Source organism: Pelophylax lessonae (assembly GCF_965119305.1).
Source record: "Pelophylax lessonae genome assembly, chromosome: 3".
NCBI classification, from domain to species: domain Eukaryota; kingdom Metazoa; phylum Chordata; class Amphibia; order Anura; family Ranidae; genus Pelophylax; species Pelophylax lessonae.
In genome coordinates, this window is record NC_138770.1 from 620479625 (window position 1) to 620495595 (window position 15971).

At 45.1% G+C, this 15971-nt stretch overlaps 1 protein-coding gene across 1 annotated transcript in view; it reads right to left on the reverse strand.

The window, feature by feature from the left end:
• The window catches only part of CENPF (centromere protein F), an 80336-nt gene that overhangs the window by 18216 nt on the left and 46149 nt on the right, over positions 1-15971 (reverse strand). The window lies entirely within an intron of this gene.

Sequence of the window (15971 nt, forward strand, 5' to 3'; positions counted from 1 at the left end):
TGTGAGGTCAGGCACTGATATGGACGAGAAGGTCTGGCTCACAGTCTCTGCTCTAATTCAACCTAAAGGTGTTCAATCGGGTTGAAGTCAGGACTCTGTGAAGGCCAGTCAAGTTCCTCGCTCATCCATGTCTTTATGGACCTTGCTTTGTACACTGGTCCAAATCATTTGGTGGAGGGGGGATTATGGTGGAGGGTTCTTGTTCCAGGGTTGGGCTTGGCCCCTCAGTTCCAATGAAGGGAACTCTTAAGGTGTCAGCATACCAAGACATTGTGGACAATTGCATGCTCCTAACTTTGTGGGAACAATTTGGGGATGGCCCCTTCCTGTTCCAACATGACTGCGCACCAATGCACAAAGCAAGGTCCATAAAGACATGGATGAGCGAGTTTGGGGTGGAGGAACTTGACTGGCCTGCAGAGTCTTGACCTCTACCCGATAGAACAACTTTGGGATGAATTAGAGCACAGACTGCGAACAAGGCTATCTCTCCAACATCAGTACTCGACCTCCCAAATGCGCTTTAGGAAGAATGGTCAAACATTCCCATAGACACACTCCCAAACCTTGTGGACAGCCTTCCCAGAAGAGTTGAATCAGTTATAGCTGAAAAGGGTGGGCCAACTCTATAGTGAACCCTAAAGACTGGGATGTCATTAAAGTTCATGCACGTGTAAAAGCAGGTGTCCCAATCCTTTTGACAATAAAGTGTAGCTACTCAGACTATATAGTTGCAGGCACACCATGCGATATTTATCACAGTAAACTAGACTTTTGGAAATAAAGTGCTGCACTGATACAATAGTAAAATAATAAATATAGTCCTTATATGAAAACTTCCAAGCAAAAAAAAGTCCCACTCCTATTAAACATATGAAAGTGTGGTGAATCAAAGCCGTCACCTCTTGAAGAAAGCCACCAGCAAGAGAAATCGCATGTATGCTTACCATAAAATCGGGGACCTTCTAGTAAAAGAATAGTCAAACAAGCGGATTTACATGTGGTCCTCCAAACTTTCTACACACGTTGTCGGTGCTTAAAGAACTCTGCACTATTCCAAACCACCAATTATGGGCATAAAGGAAATAAATGAACCATATAGCGTAAAACCCTTTAAAAATAATTTATTAGATTCTAAAATAACACTCGCATTGTTTAAAATCAATTCCGCGATCAAACAGTGTTCCCAGCTGGCAAAGATGGTGTTTTACTGTCACTTCTAGTTGGCCCGATGGTGGCTGAGCGACATGCTTGAATTATCCGGAAGTGAAGGTAAAACACCATCTTTGTAAAATATATAGGGTGCGCTGATACCAGTAAAGCTGCTACCTGAACTGTACCTAGTGTGAATATAATGTTGAAAAAATAGGTGCGCTAAACAAATTGTAACTCAAGTGACTCAACACAGTGAGGTATGTGCAATCAACAAATAATCGCATGAAATAAAGTGAAAGTGGATCAAATCATATAGTCCATGTAGATGGTTAACCACTTGCCGACTGCGCACAGTATATTTACTGCGGCAGTCGGCCCCGGCCAGGCAGAGTGACGTAGGTCTACGTCGCTACTTCCTGCCGGTCCTGTGCGCGCTCCCGCGCGTGCCCGCCGACACCGATGGCTCGATTGGGTTCAGAACCGATCAGTCATCAGGTCCAGGCCAATGATTTTTGGCCTGGACCTGTTGATCGGTCCTGCCCAATCAGATCATCCTCTAAGCCTGTGAAATGTAAACACAGGCTTAGAGGAGATGTGCCCTCCCCCCACAACGGTCTTTTTGGATCCAGCGTGAGAGGAGAGCACATCTTACTGTGAGTACTGCACCAAGCACACCCACACACAGGTAGATAGGCACATTTCACCCCCGATCGCCCCCCCGATTAACCCCTACAGCACCTGACACAACACACACTATATACAGCATATAGCAGTTACCTATATACCTGTATAAGTGTGATTTGTGAACAGGTGTAGCACTTGCGACCCCCCCTTTTCCACTTGAATTACCCCCCACCCCCCCCTAATAAAGATTTGAGCCCCTGATCTCCCCTGACCCCCCCCTGATCACCACTAGTTAACCCCTACACCCTCTGTCACATCAGCACTAATACAAACGCAATATACGGTGTTATTGTATATTTGTATTAGTGTCATTGTGATCAGAATTAGCGCAGGCGACTAAGTTTCTGTCCCAAGAAGGTTTAGGGTCCCCGCCACCCGCCCAATAAAGATTTAAGCCCCTGACCCCCCCCTGATCACCCCTACACCCCCTGCCATAACACACACCGTATACAGTATATAGCATTTTGCTATATACCCGTATAAGTGTGATTTGTGGTCAGGTCTAGCGCTTGCGACCCCCCTTTTTCCACTTGAATTACCCGCCACCCCCCCTAATAAAGATTTAAGCCCCTGATCCCCCCTGATCCCCTCCTGATCACCGCTAGTTAACCCCTACACCCTCTGTCACATCAGCACTAATACAAACGTAATATACAGTGTTTTTGTATTTTTGTATTAGTGTCATTGTGATCAGAATTAGCGCAGGCGACTAAGTTTCTGTCCCAAGAAGGTTTAGGGTCCCCGCCACCCGCCCAATAAAGATTTAAGCCCCTGACCCCCCCCTGATCACCCCTACACCCCCTGCCATAACACACACCGTATACAGTATATAGCATTTTGCTATATACCCGTATAAGTGTGATTTGTGGTCAGGTCTAGCGCTTGCGACCCCCCTTTTTCCACTTGAATTACCCGCCACCCCCCCTAATAAAGATTTAAGCCCCTGATCCCCCCTGATCCCCTCCTGATCACCGCTAGTTAACCCCTACACCCTCTGTCACATCAGCACTAATACAAACGTAATATACAGTGTTTTTGTATTTTTGTATTAGTGTCATTGTGATCAGAATTAGCGCAGGCGACTAAGTTTCTGTCCCAAGGAGGTTTAGGGTCCCCGCCACCCGCCCAATAAAGATTTAATCCCCTGATCCCCCCCTGATCACCCCTACACCCCCTGCCACAACACACTGTATACAGTATATAGCATTTTCTATATACCCGTATAAGTGTGACTTGTGACCAGGTTTAGCGCTTGCCACCGTTCCTTTTATCCTTAGGATACCCGCCAGCCCCTTCCAATAAAGATTTAAACCCCTGATCCCCCCCTGATCACATCCCGTTAACCCCTACACCCTCTGTCACATTAGCACTAATACACACATAATATACTGTTTTTACTGTATTTTGTATTAGTGTCATTGTGACTTGAGGTTGCGCTAGCTAGCTAGTTTCTTTCCCAAAGGAGGTTTAGGGTCCCCGCCACCCCCCCCCCCAGATCCCCAGCGCATAGTTTAGAAGTAACCCCTTGATTACCACACACGCACGCACGCACGCACATACACTTCCATTTCTAGTATAGTGTTTGAACAGATCAATATCTGATCTGATCAGAACTATACTAGCGCCCCCATAGTTTAGGGTTCCCAAAACGCGGTGTTTGCACGATCAGCACTGATTCCGGCCAGCACCTGCGTTTAACCCTTTCACCCAGGCAAGTGTAGTAATCAATAGATTACTGTCACTTGCAAAAAAACACAAGACACAAAACCGCTGTGTTAGCAGAGTCAGGCCTGATCCCTGCTAGCATTAGCAGTTTTTTTGGTAGCGCTTGAAATAATCTTCGACAACCAGGTGCTTTTATTACCTGTGAGTCGCATCACTGTACGAGTAAATTTAGTTACCAAAATGACCAAACGTTCGTACAGAGATGAAGAGCTTATCAGTTTTATGCTGACCGAGTCATCTGATAGCGAAGGGGAAGCTACAATGACCGAATTAGTGTCAGTATATGAACCTGATGACAGCAGCGGCTCCCTGACAGATAGCTCCGACGACAGATGGGTCCCTGTTAGACCCAGGCGTACCCGACCCCATTCTGAAGTTGTTGAGATGCAGGAATCGCAGGGTGCTCGTATGGAGCAGAGTGTGGTTACTAGTGCCGCTCATTTTTCTGGCGACCTGGCAAGCGCCAGCGGCCTAGTACAACCTGGACCTAGTACAACCAGCACTGCAGTAAGACCTGGTGACGTGGCGAGTCCCCTAAGTGCAGTTGAAGCTGGTGCGGTGGCTAGCACAAGTAGTGGCCCGCAGCCACCACGTATTCGTAGACAGGCCCGTAGAGCCCATAGTGCCCTCCCTGATGCGCTGGCATATCCTAATTGGCAACCCACCGATACTACAGCGCCAGTACTTCCCCCATTCACCGCCCAACCTGGAATCCACGTGGAGACAGCTGGTTTTACGCCCCTAAACTTTTATGAGCTGTTCTTCACGGAAGATCTTTACAGATCGATTGTGGATCAATCAAATTTATATGCACAACAGTTCATCGCCGCCAACCCAAATTCACACCTTGCCAGACAATTCGGCTGGAAACCTATAACGGTTTCCGAATTTAAGATCTTTCTGGGCCTTTCCCTCCACATGGGCATAACTAAACAGAGTGAATTGCGGCTATATTGGTCCACTAGCCCAGTTCACCATATGCGCATGTACTCTGCCTCCATGTCCAGGGGGAGATACGAGCAAATTCTGCGATTCATGCATTTCAGCGACAATGAAATCTGTCGTCCTCGGGGAGACCCTGAATACGATCGGCTCCACAAAATTCGGCCCCTCATAGACCACTTCAATCAGCGGTTTGCAGCCTTGTTTACCCCCGAACAAGTTGTCTGCGTTGACGAGTCCCTGATTAAATTTACTGGCCGCCTTGCTATGAAACAGTACCTCCCCAGCAAGCGTGCCAAGTACGGGGTCAAACTGTATAAATTGTGTGACAGGGCCACAGGCTATACAGTTAGTTTCCGGGTCTATGAGGGAAAAGATAGCTGTGTGGAGCCCCCCAACTGCCCAGACTACATAGGGAGCAGCGGTAAGATCGTTTGGGACTTGGTGTCACCCTTATCCGGAAAGGGGTACCATTTGTACGTGGACAACTTTTATACAAGCGTGCCACTATTTAGTCACCTTCTCGATTTACAAAATGGCGCATGTGGCACCGTGCGACCTAATCGCCGGGGCTTCCCCCAACGGCTTGTAAATTCCCGTCTTAGTCGGGGGGCGAGAGCCTGCTTGAAAACGGACAAATTGCTTGCGGTGAAGTGGAAGGATACATGGGATGTTTATGTTCTGTCCTCCCTTCACGCAGACATGACGATCCAAATCACTACGGCAACTGGCGTTGTGGAGAAACCCCTCTGTGTCCACGAATATAACCTTAACATGGGAGGGGTGGACCTTAACGACCAGCTTTTGGCGCCGTATTTAGTTGCCCGTAAAGCCAGACGCTGGTACAAAAAAGTGTCTGTTTACCTTTACCAATTGGCTATGCTGAACGCCTTTGTCCTATACAGGGCGTCAGGACGAACTGGATCTTTCCGGGAATTCCAGGAAGAGATCATCCTTGCCTACATGTACCCAGGAGGCATGCCTGCCCAACTTCCCCTTCCAGATGCAGTGAGCCGGCTGCATGAGAGGCATTTTCCTTATGTCCTCCCGAGTACCCCTACCCAAAGATACCCCCAAAAAAGAGGTCGTGTCTGTAGCAGGCGCGGATTTAGGCGTGACACCCGTTATTATTGTCCCAAATGTCCTGACCAACCTGGTCTCTGCATCGGGGAATGTTTCGAGCGCTACCATACACTAGTGGAGTATTAGCGTAGGGTACAGCACGACACAGTGTAGGGCACACAAACACAGGGTCTCGAAAGATGTTGGATGTCCATCGACATTTTGAGAGACCCAAGCTGGAAGAGAAGATCGCAGAAGATCGCAGTCCCAAATCAAGAAACAGTTAGAAAAATAAAAGGAGGGGGCGTGGCCAGCGCGGGACCGTGATGGACGTCTGATCCCTCGCTCCGGCTCCAGCATCCGCAATCCAGCGACATCTACCCAGCTACGTTAGGCATCCACCCTCGATCTTCACACCGCTGCATCCCGGGAACGCTCCTGCACCGATCGACATGACGGGGAAGCGAAAGGGAGTGAAGGGGCCGCAGAAACTTACAGCCTTCTTCCCCCTGCCATCCCGGAGCGGTCGACAAGATGGCGCCGGCGGCTCGGGCCTTGCCGCTCCGGCGGGGCAGCGGGTACATTACTCCGATCTGCCGGACGAACAGCAGTCCGGTGACATACAGCGACCAGGTACTGTGTCCCCCTGCACCCCTGAACCCTCTAGCCCGCAATGCTCCAGCCCGGCCAAATCCAAGATTAGACTTGACTCCCAGGCCCAGGCCTCGCTGCTAGGCCGCACTGCACCCTCTCTGCTTTCTATGCAATTAGGGGCATCTCCAATAGCAGACTTCCCCACAGTGGGAAAGCCGATCCTGGACACTGCTTTAAAGGACATGATGTTCACTTTTCACACGTCCCTGCAATCTGATATCATGGCTTTGGCAAATAGATTTACAGCAGAGGTCCACTCCCTAGGAGAAAGAGTGCACAATGTTGAATCATCTATGTCTGACATGGTGGCCACAGTAAATGAACTTGTAGATGCCCACGAGGAAAACTTATCGGAACGCCAGTGGGTTAAAGCTAAAATAGCTGATCTGGAGGATCGCTCCAGAAGAAACAATTTAAAGATCCGGGGCATCCCTGAATCAGTGACACCGACTGAGCTACACAAATTTGCCCTGGCAGTTTTCACAGCCCTCCTGCCTGAAGCGTCCCCTTTGGATCTAACCATAGATCGCATTCACAGGGTTCCAAAACCTCCCTTTCTGCCTCAACATATTCCTCGTGATACCTTACTGCGTGTACACTTTTATCACATCAAAGAAGCTCTCCTACAGAAATCAAGGGTGTTGGGCCACCTCCCTGAACCGTACGCCAATGTACAAATTTTTGCGGACCTATCCAAGCACACCTTAGATATGCGACGGCAGCTGTCCACGATTACAAAGGCTCTTCGGAACCATAATCTCCCATATAAATGGAAGCATCCCTCAAAAATTGTGGTAGAGAAAAATGGCTCCTCATTCAGCATCACAACTCTGGAGAGAGGTATCTCATTACTGCAATCTTGGGGCATTATCCCAGAACCTGCTCCTCCGGCTGGAGCAAGGAAATCCCCAAGTCGCATTCCCCAGCAATGGCACACAGTGCAACAGGGCGGCGCCCACGACGATTGAAGTTCTAAACGAGCACTATGCCAACTGCATCACCTGTTACGTTATGCTTTTTTGTGGATGCAGGCTTCATAGGCGGAATGCCTGGAGCCCCTTAGCCCGATTGGCTAATAACTGTTTACCCTCCTTGGGAGATGGCTACGTTGCCGCGAATCTCCATCCTCTTTACTTGCCCCAGCAGTTTGGTCATGTTTATCTTCTGCATTTTTCTTTTTTTGCTGTTTTCGTTTTTGTTTTGTCCTCTCCCTCTATGCAGGTTCTTACCCGTCTGCCAAGATGAAAGGTTTTCACCATACACCGCAAGGTACCAACTCATCAAGACTGCTCATGTTAAGCAGAGTCTCCAGGAAATCTACTACAGCTGTCATCTCCAAACAGTATCCGGAGCACATGGCTGCCATCTACTCTTGCTTAGTCACATCCGAACAGTGAGTAGCTACACCACATGCGGCCTTTTAGTTTCCAATGACAGTTAAGATCCTGTCACTGAACGCTAACGGTCTGAATCACCCGGCCAAGCGAGCCTCACTTTGGCGTACTGCTCTCAAACATCATGCGCGAATAGTATGTGTTCAGGAAACGCACTTTTTGGACTCCCACGCACCCACTTGCCATCACAGGGATTACCCCTTGATATACACAGCCTCTTGTCCCAGAAAAAGGAAAGGAGTACTGATAGCCGTCCACAGAACTCTGGACTTTACACTGTGCTCCTCCAAAGCTGATCCCAATGGTCGCTACCTTATACTGAATTGCACCATAGACGGCATGCCCATAACCATAGCCTCAGTGTATGCCCCTAACGTTCATCAGTTGAGATTTTTGAAGCGTACACTCTGCACCATCAGGAAAGTCCAAAAAGGCCCCCTACTCCTATGCGGAGACTACAATTTACCCCCGGACAGATCTTTGGACTCTTCAACTACCTCTAATAGGCTCCAGCCATCACTACAGGGCTTTATGAACAAAAATGACTTGTATGACATATGGAGGTGCCACCACCCCACTGATAGGATGTATTCGCATCATTCTGCGGTCCACAATTCATATGCTCGTATTGATATTATATTGTCTGATAAAGCGATCCTCCAGAGGTCCGTAGACTCCGAGATAGCCCCGATAACCTGGTCTGATCATGCCCCTGTAAGCGTCACATTTGCGGTATCCCCTAAGGCCCGCTCGGATAAACCCTGGCGAGCGCGAGCAGAAATGCTCAAGCACCCGGCAAATGCTGCTATCCTCAAACAAGAAGTAACAGAGTTTTTCCAGAACAATGCGGGGTCGGTATCGGGGTCTGCGGTCCTCTGGAATGCCCACAAGGCTTTTAGTAGAGGGGTGTTAATACAATTGCAACATAAAACGAACAAGCAGCGTTCCAAGGCTATAGATGAGCTGACGAGAGAAATTGCGTCAGTGGATGCCCAAAACCAATCAGCTCCCTCCACGGCCTTTAAGCAGAAATTAACTGTACTAAGGCAAGAACTTAGATCGCACCTTCTTGATTCGTATGAGCGTAACCTCCAAAAATCAAAAGCTAAGCTTTACGCCACGAGTAACAAAGCAGGTAGAATGCTAGCCGCCAGGCTGAAAGGCCAGAGGGTACAACATAAAATACACTCTATTAAACACCCTGCCACAGGTAATAGGGTACATGACCCCAAAGAAATAGCAGACGCCTTCAGTAGCTACTACCAGTCACTGTAAAATCTCCAAGAGACGCAAACGTCCTCTCCAACCCCGGAGCTTATTAATGGTTTCCTAGACTCCATCGCGCTTCCCTCACTGAGCCCACAACAGACAGAATTACTGAATCAACCATTCACAGTTGAAGAGGTGATGTCTGCCATTTCCTCATTGCCATCGGGGAAATCTCCTGGCCCGGATGGCATGATCAATGAATATTACCTTCAACTAAAAGACGTAATTGCACCACACCTTTGCTCGGTTTTCAACGAAGCGGCGTCCTCGTCCTTGTTTCCCTCCGAAATGCTTAAGGCAACCATAATCACTCTGCCAAAACCAGGCAAGGAACCCGACACGCCACAAAACTTTCAGCCGATTTCGTTACTGAATACGGACGTGAAAATCTATGCCAAGACAGTAGCCACTAGACTCATGAAATATATTCCCCTACTCATTCATAGGGACCAGGCAGGCTTTACCAAGGGTAGGCAATCAGCGGACGCAACCAGACGTCTTATCAATATCATTCATGCGGCTCGCACTGACAGAACGCCTTCTCTGCTCCTCTCTTTGGACGCAGAGAAGGCGTTTGATAGAGTGCATTGGGGATATCTGCGTGAGGTCCTCAGGCGCTTTGGCATTGTGGGCAGAATGCACTCTGCAATAATGGCTTTATATGCCGGCCCTTCAGCACAGGTGTTAGTGGACGGCACTCTCTCGTCTCCGTTTGTGATTACGAATGGGACGAGGCAGGGCTGCCCATTGTCCCCTCTAGTCTTTATAGTCTTTAATATGGCAATAGAACCCCTAGCTCAGAAAATTAGGACTGATCCTAACATTACCGGAATCGACGTGAATTCAATGGAGCATCGAATTAGCCTATTCGCGGACGATGTTATTCTCATGGTCTCGAATCCCGCAACGTCGCTACCACGTATCAGACAAATCTTGACCGATTTCGGGTCTATATCCCTTTATAAAGTCAACGACGCCAAATCCTGCATCCTAGATCTGGGGGTCGATGGCACTACGAGAAAAATAAAAGGATCCAAAAACTGTTGTTGTGTCAGTAATTTTATATGTCCTTCTACTCCTTCCTACTGTACTTTTTTTAATGTCCTTAGTTTGTTTTTTCATTCTTTTGTGACCTGTTTCTCTTGCAGGTACTCGTCGGCTACCACGCATTGATTTTATATATTCTGACACAAACAGCGTTTGCGCTCAGCATATATGGATACCTTTGCTGATAGCAGCTGTGGTGATTTTCTGATTTCAGCACTGCAGTTAAAATCCTATTTTGGTATACGTGGATAGTGTCGTGTATACCCATTAAATTCAGTGGGTGGTTGTTTGGGCGGTTAATGATGAGTAATACTACGCATTATTCCTGTGCTGATTTCTGATAGGTTCTCTTTTTTTCCGTTCAGCCCACAGGCTGCATGAAAAAAAAAAAAACCTATATGCCAAACAAGGACCAGCAATGTACTGGTACGTTGCTGGACTTTGAGTGGTTATACCAGGATGATGCCTGCAGATTTAGGCATCATCTTGTTATCGTTTTTTACAGCCAGCGGTCGGCTTACATGTAAAAGCAATCCTAGCAGGTAATTGGCCGCTAGACTGCTTTTACATGCAGTGGGAGGGGCCTCCCCCCCCCCACCGCCGCCTTCCGCAGCCTTCCGTGGTTTTTCTCGGGCTCTCCTGTCCCACCGGTTAACCCGAGAGTGCAGCCGGTGGTTCAATTGTCTAACCATAGAGCTAATTGGAGATGAGAATGGCTCCAATCATCTCTATGGCCTAAGATGCCGGAGGCTACGAGCATTTCATGACTTCTGTTTCGCCAGAAATAAGCAGGGCCATTGGGAAATTGGGAAAGTATTTTATCACACCAATTTTGGTGTGGTCAGATGCGTTAAGGTCAGAGGAGAGATCTAGAGTCTAAAAGACCCCAATTTTTTTTAAAAAGAGTACCTGTCACCACAGATTGCTATCATGGGGGATATTTAAATTCACTGTGATAACAATAAAAATGATTTAAAAAAAAAAAAAAATGAAAGGAAAGGTGTCAAAATAACATAAAAAAGCAAAAGAAAAAAAAAAAAAAAATTGAGCCCCCCCCCTTTCCCCCGGTGCTTGCGCGCAATGGCGCACGCAAGCGGTGGTCTAGTGTCATATGTAAACCGCAATTGCAGCATGCATGTGAGGTATCGCCGCGATCGCCAGATCGAGTGCAGTAATTCTTGCAGTAGACCTCCTCTGTAAGTCTAACGTGGTAACCTGTAGAGACTTTTAAAGGTTTTTAAAAATGTACGTATGTTTTTGCCGCTGCGCAGGCATGCGCAATTTTTAAAGCATGTCATGTTAGGTGTCTATGAACTCGGCATAAGATCATCTTTTAAATTTTACCAAAAAAATTGGAATTATATAGTGTATTTGTGCAATAAATTAAAAAAAAATGTATTGTTTTCGCAAAAATTGCGTTTGGAAAATCTGTGCGCAAATACCGTGTGACAAAAAAATTTGCAACATCCACCATTTTATTCTATAGGGCCTCTGCTTTAAAAAAATATATAATGTTTGGGGGTTCAAAGTAATTTTCTAGTAAAAAAAAAATATTTTTTCATGTAAACAAAAAGGCACAGAAAAGGCTTGATTTTCAAGTGGTTAGAAGAGTGGGTGATGTGTGGCTAAGATTGAGCATAAAATGCCGGGACAGTTCAAACACCCCCCAAATGACCCCTTTTTGAAAAGTAGACACCCAAAGCTTTTTTCTGAGAGGCATGGTGAGTCCATGGAGTATTTTATATTTTGCCACAAGTTTCGGGAAAATTATTATTATTTTTTTTGTTGTTGTTTTTTCACAGAAAGTTGTCACTAAATGATATATTGCTCATGCATGCCATGGGAATATGTGAAATGACACCCCAAAATACATTCTTTTGCTTCTCCTGAGTACAGGGATACCCCATGTGTGAGACTTTTTGGGAGCCTAGCTGTGTACGCGACCCCGACAACCAGTCCACATCTTCAGGTTTTCTAATGGCGTAAATTGCTGATTTTACCCCTGACTACCTGTCAGAGTTTCAGAGGCCCTGAAATTTCAAGATAGCACAAAACCCCCCCAAATGACCCCATTTTGCAAAGTAGACACTCCAAGCTACTGGCTGAGAAGCATGGTGAGTCCATGGAATAGTTTATATTTTGCCACAAGTTTCGGGGAAAAAAATTTTTTTTATTTTTTTATTTTTTTTTACACAAAGTTGTCAGTAAATGATATATTGCTCACACATGCCATGGGTTTATGTGAAATGACACCCCAAAATACATTCTGCTGCTTCTCCTGAGTACAATGATACCCCATGTGTGAGACTTTTTGCCAGTCTAGCCGCGTACAGGACCCGGAAAACCAATGCGCACCTTTTGGCTTTCCAAGGGCGTAAATTGTTGATCTCACTCCTATCACACTTTTGAAGTCCATAAAAAGCCAAGATGGCACAAAACCCCCCCAAATTACCCCATTTTGCAAAGTAGACACTCCAATCTATTTGCTGAGAGGCATGGTGAGTATTTTGCAGCTCTAATTTTTTTTGGAAAATGAAGAAAAAACAGGAAAATGCATTTTTTTTCCTCTTTTTTCAATTTCCAAAGCTTTGTGACAAAAAGTGAGATCTGCAAAATACTCAACATGCCTCTCTGCAAATAGCTCAGGTTGTCTACTTTCCGAAAAGGGGTCATTTGGGGGGGGGGGGTTGTGCTGTCTTGGCATTTCATGGCCTCCAAAACTGTGATAGGTAGTCAGGAGTGAAATCAACAATTTACGCCCTTGGAAAGCCTGAAAGTGGAGGTTGGTTTTCGGGGTCCTGTACTCGGCTAGACGGCAAAAAAGTCTCACACATGGGGTATCCCTGTACTCAGGAGAAGCAGCAGAATGTATTTTGGGGTGTCATTTCACATATACCCATGGCATGTGTGAGCAATATATCATTTACTGACAACTTTGTGTAAAAAAAACAAAAAAAAAAATAATAATATATTTCCCGGAACTTGTGGCAAAATATAAAATATTCCATGGACTCACCATGCCTCTCAGCAAATAGCTTGGGGTGTCTACTTTCCAAAATGGGGTCATTTGGGGTGGTTTTGTGCTATCTTGGAATTTTAGGGCCTCCGAAACTGTGATAGGTAGTCAGGAGTGAAATCAACAATTTACGCCCTTGGAAAGCCTGAAAGTGGAGGTTGGTTTTCGGGGTCCTGTACTCGGCTAGACTGCAAAAAAGTCTCACACATGGGGTATCCCTGTACTCAGGAGAAGCAGCAGAATGTATTTTGGGGTGTTAGTTCACATATACCCATGGCATGTGTGAGCAATATATAATTTACTGACAACTTTGTGTAAAAAAAAAAATATATATATATATATATATATATATATATATATATATATATATATATATATATATATATATATATATATATATATATATTTCCCGGAACTTGTGGCAAAATATAAAATATTCCATGGACTCACCATGCCTCTCAGCAAATAGCTTGGGGTGTCTACTTTCCAAAATGGGGTCATTTGGGGGGGTTTTGTGCTATCTTGGAATTTTAGGGCCTGCGAAACTGTGACAGGTAGTGCAGAGATGACATGAACAATTTACGCCATTAGAAAACCTGAGAGTGTTGATTGGCTTTTGCGGTCCTGTACACAGCTAGGCTCCCAAAAAGTCTCACACATGGGGCAGCCCCATACTCAGGAGAAGCAGCAGAATGTATTTTGGGGTGTCATTCCACATATACCCATGTCATGTGTGAGAAATTTATCTTTTAGTGACAACGTTGTGTAAAAAAAAAAAATTAAAAAAAAAAATTGTAATTTTCACAAAACTTGTGGCAAAATATAAAATATTCCATGGACTCACCATGCCTCTCAGCAAACAGCTTGGGGTGTCTACTTTCCAAAATGGGGTCATTTGGGGGGGTTTTGTGGTATCTTGACATTTCAGGGCCTCCTAAACCGTTAGAGGTAGTGAGAAAATGCAATGAAAAATGTACGCCCTTTGAAATTCTGATGGTGGTGATTTGTTTTTGGGGACCCCTACACAGCTAGGCTCCCAAAAAGTCCCACATATGTGGTATCCCTGTACTCAGGAGAAGCAGCAGAATATATTTTGGGGTGTAATTACACATATACCCATGGCATGTGTGAGCAATATATCATTTCAATGACAACTTTGTGTAAAAAAAAAAAAAAAAAAAAAAAATTTTTTTTTAGTCATTTTTCAAACACCTGTGACAAAAAAATGAAATATTCAATGAGCTCAACATGCCTGTCAGGACATTCCTTAGGATGTCTACTTTCCAAAAAGTGGTAGTTTGGGGGGGTTTTGTACTGCCCCGCCATTTTAGCACTTCATGAAATGAGATTGGCAGTCAGAAATTAAAGCTGCGTAAATTTCACTATTTACACCATAGTTTGTAGACGCTATAACTTTTGCGCAAACCAATAAAAATACGCTCATTGATTTTTTTTTTGTCAAAGACATGTAGCTAAATATATTTTGGCAAAAAAAAATGACATAAATTGAGTATATTGGATATTTTTTAAAAGACAAAGTTGAAAATGTCATTTTTTTGCAAACTTTTCGCTCTTTTTTTATTAATATCGCAAAAAATAAAAAGCGCAGAGGCGATCAAATACCACCAAAAGAAAGCTCTGTTTGTGAGAAAAAAAAGGACGTAAATTTCGTTTAGGTACAGCATTGCATGACCGAGCAATTATCAGTTAAAGTCACGAAGTGCCAAGTTGAAAAAAGGGGTCTGGTCTTTAAGCTGCAAAATCCTCCGGTGGGAAAGTGGTTAAAGAAACCAAAAAAGTCCAATGGGTGTAAAAGTGATTGGAAAAAAGCAAATAAGTGGTTAAAAAAACAATAATTGTCCACAAAGTCCAAAAGTTCTGTGATCTTCAACCTGTGACTCAAATTACTAAAAATAGCGTGTCGGAAATCCACTCCTAGTGTTGTTAAAGGTGATAAGTGAAGTGACTCCCACCACCACCAGGCTTTCCTCCTTACCAGATATAATTGAATAAGGTGCAAATATTATCCCAATATAGCCAGTTGAAGGAGGAAATCTTCCACTGCAATGCCACCCTGTGTTATTGACACATATTGGCCTCTTACCAGAAGGTACAAGAAAATGCGCTGGAAAGATACTCCTGGATGGATATTCCCTCAGCTGGCTGGATATCAATGACCAACTCCACAAACATGAGAGTCCGCTTCTTCTCTCACAAGAGGAGTGATTCTGCACCACCACTCTTTTGATCCAGGCACCATTCCATGAACTGCAAATCAAGAGTGGGTGATTGGGGAAACCTAGCTGCTGGGTATTGATTCTGGAAATTTCAGATGACGAGGAAGTTTCCCCAATCACCCACTCTTGATTTGCAGTTCATGGAATGGTGCCTGGATCAAAAGAGTGGTGGTGCAGAATCACTCATCTTGTGAGAGAAGAAGCGGACTCTCATGTTTGTGGAGTTGGTCATTGATATCCAGCCAGCTGAGGGAATATCCATCCAGGAGTATCTTTCCAGCGCATTTTCTTCTACCTGCTGGTAAGAGGCCAATATGTGTCAATAACACAGGGTGGCATTGCAGTGGAAGATTTCCTCCTTCAACTGGCTATATTGGGATAATATTTGCACCTTATTCAATTATATCTGGTAAGGAGGAAAGCCTGGTGGTGGTGGGAGTCACTTCACTTATCACCTTTAACAACACTAGGAGTGGATTTCCGACACGCTATTTTTAGTAATTTGAGTCACAGGTTGAAGATCACAGAACCTTTGGACTTTGTGGACAATTATTGGTTTTTTAACCACTTATTTGCTTTTTTCCAATCACTTTTACACCCATTGGACTTTTTTGGTTTCTTTAACCATCTACATGGACTATATGATTTGATCCACTTTCACTTTATTTCATGCGGTTATTTGTTGATTGCACATACCTCACTGTGTTGAGTCACTTGAGTTACAATTTGTTTAGCGCACCTATTTTTTCAACATTAAAACACCATCTTTGCCAGCTGGGAATATTG